Genomic DNA, 6,074 nt, shown 5'->3' with positions numbered 1-6,074 from the left:
CTATTTTTAGGTGTACGTGTATATGTCCACACATTTGCACCTTATTGGAACACAATTATTTTTGTTGCAGTTTGAGGTATTGGTTTAGAGCAAAAGGAAAACTTTCAGATGATCAGCCTTTGCATAGGTATGAAACTTCTTTCTAGTAACTAGTCCTCATGAGCTACGTTTTCATGGAAGAAGTTGAGCAGAATGAACAATAGTGTGTCATGATAGTAGTTTGTGTTTAATTTTAACTTTCAAATTATGGTTTTTGTGATATATATATATATATACCTTCATAGAACGATCTCTTTAGAATGGCCTTCCAGGAAGTGATTGTTCTTCCTTACATATGTTGAGCATTTTATTTATTCTAACTATATATTGTGAAATATCTTAAAGATACACATCCTCATGGCAGAGGACACATAGTATGTCAAGTGGTTGTTGAATCAAGCTCAATGTTACCTTGACTCCACAAATTTTGGATTTAAAGTATGTCTTTTTGAACTTTCGTGCAAATATTGGCCAATATGAATATCTCTTAGAGGAGTTCTAGAGACATTTTCATGGATTATATTATAGGTCTTCAAGCACTAGCTCTAAACTATCATTATATCTGCCACCGAATTTTTTGGTTGGTTCGCTTGGTAATGGAGGGCGAAAACAATTGACTATTTGCATAAAAAATAAAAATAAAAATAAAAAAAGTCGGTGCTCTAGTAATGTCTCCAAAATGACCATGAACGCAAAGGGTTGAGATAAATTTTTTATCAACAATAAAAATTGGTCAAAAACTATGAAACCTTAAAATGATTCAATTGTGTTGTAACTGTTAACCATTAATCTCTATTTCTACAAGATCATAACATAACCTAATTCTAACTTTAATTTTTTTTTTCTTTTTTAAAATAATGATTGGAAACTCAAAACCAATTGGAAAGTGAGTGAATTTGGTGATACCCAGGAAAAGAAATTATAGAAAATAGCTAAATAAAGAATACCCAGGTGAAGATTTCAAGTTTCGAACATATTAGAAACTGTGAAATCCCTAGAATGTATAACTCAGAACAAAAAGATAGATATAACGAAACAAAACTTTGAGAAAGGCCAAAAAAAGTAAAAACCCATATGAGGAAATGGGTTTAGAAGAGAAGAGGAAAGGGGAGAGAGGAATTAATAAAGAGTGAGAGAGAGATGGGGAGGAGATAAGAGATTACGATTGGATGATGAGCTATGCGGTGATTGAGGCTGGAGATTCGGTGAGCTGTCAGAAATTTCACAAACTAACTCGTACAAAATAGGAAGGGATCACAAAATCAATTAATTATATTAGGGGAAAACTATGGTATAAAGAAGAATGCTAACCCAACACAACAAAAATGCTAAAAATGCTAACCCAACAAAAAAAAAATCCTAACCCAACACAGTAAAAAACAAAAAAATAAGTATAGTTGATATAGGTCGTCTTTTTCAATATAGGTTGTGCAACCCCTTATTCCTCTTTCTTAATAAATTATACTTATCAACCAAAAAGTACTACCTTCCATAAAATGCCGGATTATAAGAACAGTTTCTCATGCTTTCCCCTAAGTGACTTCCACTTCCCTGTGCCTATCTCCCCTTGCCATGTCGACTATTCCCTCCATTTTCCTCAATTGTTTTCATCATCCAATCAAGTTGAAAATTCCAAGAAGATCCAATTTGTAGATATCAGCTGTGGGTTTAGAGGACTCCTAATTAGTCTTTCAACCCTATTTCCTAACACCGAGCTGATCGGAATGGAGCTTAGGGACAAAGTGACAGAGTATGTCAAGGAATAGGCTTTAGCTTTGAGGGTAGCACATCCTGGTCAGTACTAGAATGCATCAATGGTTAGAACTAATTCCATGAAATACATTCCGAATTACTTTGAGAAACGACAGTTATCGAAGATGTTTTTCCTATTCCCTGATCCACACTTTAAAAGGAAGAATAATTGGCATCGTGTGATCAGCCCACACTTGCTAGATGAATACACTAATGTTCTTGGAGTTGGCAGGTTTATATATACGATTACGAATGTGGATAAAGGCTTGTTTGGAGGGGCACCCTATATTTGAAGCTCTTACAGATAAAAAACTTGAAATTGATCCAGTTGTGAAGCTCTTGAGTACTGAGGAAGGACATAAAGATGCGCGGAATAGGGGACAAACTTTCCAAGCAGTTTTTAGACTCCTTGTGCTGTCTGTTTGATCTGAGAATCTTCATCAAGAATGATATAGCAGCTTTAGGTTCTCTCATTTTAACATCGAAAATGCCCATCAGAATGGCTTCTATTTCCAAGAATGCTCTTGCCACTTCATTTTTCAGATTAATTCTATTTTTATTGTGATTAATTTTACACTATTTTTCTTGCAATTAATTTGATTTTGATTTATTGTGGTTGTCCACCATTATTTTTTATTGTTGGAGAAAATTTATCACCAAATGTGTTTGTTATTTGTTAAAAGGCTGGTGGGTTTGAATTTGTAATTTTTGATAAGTTTCCACATCAATTAAAATTCTGTTATTTCTATCAATAATTAATACGCACATGACCTATTAAAAAAATAGGATAAATTACATTTGCACCCCGTGAGATTTGAGTTTGATACATATCACTTCTGATGTTTGGAAAATTACACTAATCCCCCTGTCATTGTAAATATTTAGACGAAATTAACGTTGGTATCAAAAAGACATTGAATTCATACACTTTCTCTTTTCTTACCTTGTCACGCCCCACTTTTTATTACTCGAAATCATTACCAAATTCATTAGTTTAATTCAATATTAGAGATAACATGCGGAAAAACTCTTTGGTTCAACAAATGGAAATAAATAACAATTCTCTCATTCGTATGCAAATTATATACAACATGAGCACACTAAATAAATTGCCCTTGGGCTTACATCATTAAAAAGTCAAGAAGAAGGGTATAACCCTTTTACATAAATGGCATTCCGCCAACACAAAAGAGGCCCCGTGGCCAACAGATAAGAAGATCCAAAACCTTGTAGCACATCCTGGCTATCACTTGAAAAAGATTCAATAACGTGGGATGAACATATAGTCCAGTAGGGATCTCAACATGGTCCCCAACAATAACAACTTACAGATAGCTATGATCATGAATGTTCAATCTCATACTAGAATAGTAATGTGGCAGTTTATACAAAATATACATAAGTATGAACTTTTCTCGAAAACAGTCATTTCATTCAACGCTATAAGCGGCTCACCTTTCTTTCCTTTTCATTACCCATTTTTCCAAACTTTCATGACTATAACAGTTTTAGGAAAAAAAATAATTTCACCAAGCCCATTACTCTTCCCGCATTTTCCGTACTTACAACAAAATGACCTTTTTTGAAAACATGTTCACAAATACCCCATTTTCCTTCACATTTTCCAAAATCTCAAAATGGCATTTTGGTTTGTTCCCAATACAATCATATCAATACATGCATGCCTTAAATAAAAGGGAAATAACAAATCATCAACATGTATATAATCCACAAATGAGGTAGCTCAGCCTTTTAAAACTGTAACCATCGCAACCCATAACATACTCAGATACACTGACGATAACAATTAAAACTCTGCTCTACCGGCTATATGCACAGTAAGCTAAGGATACGCCAAAGCAATAAAAGACTAGCCAAATTCTCCAGACACAAGCTAGAAGGTAATGGTACCTCGTCCACATTCTCCAGTCACAAGCTAGAAGGTAATGGTACCTCGTCCAAGTTCTCCAGGCGCTAGTTGGAAGGTAATGGCACCTCTGATTTTAAGCGTGGTATATAACACCAATTACCTCAATACAACAAAGCATAAATAACAAGTGTAATACATACACATAAACTATTCAATAATGTTTAACCAACACAAGTGTAACGCATACATCACAATTCAACACAACAATGTCATCCTCCACCGATGACCAAGGACAAAACCTCTAGATGCATGTATTCAGTACACCTAATAAAAGAGACTCAACTCTCAAGCAAACCTTAAACCCAACAACAACACTAGTACGATAGATAAGGATAAAACCCCCAAATGTGTGTATTCAACACTCATGATACAATAGTTCAATTCTCAAATTTATTTTCCGAGACTCAAATAGAGTTAACATTTCATTTCCCATTTTCAAGATCAACTTTCATAATTTTTTCAAGTCAACATGTTCGATCACTTATTCCAAAAACACTTTTCCCTTTTCACAAAACCAATTACATTCTCTTCATTTTACAAAATCAATTCCATGGATAATAAGCCATAACCCAACTTGATTCAATACGTTCATTTCAAAATAACCCCAATACCATAATTAATCCCTTAACTGTTAACACCTTCTACACAACTCATATTAACAATAGAAATTTACCAACATTGTTCAACTATAAACCCTTTTTATTTTACCAAATCAAAATATAATTTTGGGCTTTCTCTTCTTTCAACAATAACATGCTAATTTTACTCTCTAATTAGTCCAAACCACAGTCAATGATAACAAAACCATTCTCAAACAACCAACCCTAGGTTCCCCTCATGATTTTCAAACAAATCCAACACGGATATGATTTTCATGCAATACAAAACTACCACATGTCTATCTATAGACGGAGTATTGAAAAAGAACAAAGAAATCCCTACCTCAAATGGAGAGACCAAATGGAGAAGATGAAGGATTTCGAAGGTGCTCCAAACCCAAACTTTCAGATTAAAATGAAGCCCTCAACCCACTCTACCTTTCTTACAAAGGACTTAGTATAGATTTACACTAGAGGGAGATGAAAACCTAGAGAGAAGGTGTGTAGGGAGAGAGACAAGACAGTTCTAGGGTTTTGAAATCAAAAGGGAGATGAACAAGTGATATTGAAAGGTTGTTATTAAAGCCCATTAATTGGAAAATGAAAGGACAAGTTAGAATTAAATGAACACTAATTGAAATTAAATGAACACTAGTTGGCATTAAATGGACCATTATGAAAATTTAATGGACACTAACCCTTGGTTTCTAACTAGTGGCATTAAATGGACTATTATGAAAATTTAACGGACACTAACCCTTGGTTTCCAACCACAACCAACCTGTTTTTCCAAACACACCCAACTTGTTTTAAACCTGCCCAACACGACCCAAGACTCATATACAAAGAGTAAAGGATGGAAACGGAAATAAGACAACAGCACATCCACGGAACCGAGTCCGAAATACAATTAAACAATGAAGGGAAAACCGGGATCGCTATATACCTTGCTTTGCTTTACTTTTTCTTTTTCTTTTCTTTTTTTTTCTTTCCTTTACTTTACTTTTTTTTTTTCAATGTAATTTTCTCTATTTTATATAAGCAGGAGGGTTTGTGAAATGAGACTATTAACCACAGAAGTATGAATATAATTTCTATAACGTCAGGGGGTGAGATATAATCGGACCCAATCACAGGGGGTGTCAATGTAATTTACCCAAAAAAATTAATACTAAAATAATTAGTTTGTTTTGACATGTTATAGTTTGGGCTCAGCTTCTGGATTAGATACTATTGTTTTGGTTCGTGGAATCTATTACCGTCTGAATGATGTGAACTGTTCATATTTTGAATTACAACGTGTAAATTAATTATGAAAAAAATCAAGTTAATCCAATAATCGTAATCAAGTTAATTCATTACATTTGTTTCTTAAAAAAGAAATGATCAAGTTTTTAAATATTATTTGTCGTTTATATTTTGTCATGAGCTATTATTGTTACAAATGATTTAATTTCTTTTCATGAATAATTTATATATCGTGGTCTAAAAGAAAACAATTCAAATCATTGGGATGAGACCTGTGACAAATTCCCATAGCCCAAACAACACAATCCAACTGAAGCTTATTTTTTGGGTGTTACTTTTCATCTTTTTCTTACTTTTTTTTAGATGTTCGGAAATGATAATATAGAAGTTCAAAAAAAAAAACAAACAAACAAATAGAAACAAAAAAGAGGGCTAGGCCCTCTCATACACAGTGCCGACCATATCAGCCACAAGCAAAGGTCTAAGAGATTGTGGAGGGTCATCAA

At 33.8% G+C, this 6,074-nt stretch overlaps 1 pseudogene; it reads left to right on the top strand.

The window, feature by feature from the left end:
* The first annotated feature begins 1,535 nt into the window (after positions 1-1,535).
* Positions 1,536-2,217, top strand: LOC145819063 (tRNA (guanine-N(7)-)-methyltransferase pseudogene; annotated as a pseudogene).
* The last annotated feature ends 3,857 nt before the right edge of the window (positions 2,218-6,074 follow it).

Source organism: Camellia sinensis, chromosome 2 (assembly GCF_055761805.1).
Source record: "Camellia sinensis isolate YWXY chromosome 2, ASM5576180v1, whole genome shotgun sequence".
NCBI lineage: Eukaryota > Viridiplantae > Streptophyta > Magnoliopsida > Ericales > Theaceae > Camellia > Camellia sinensis.
This window is presented reverse-complemented; position numbering and strand designations above follow the sequence as displayed.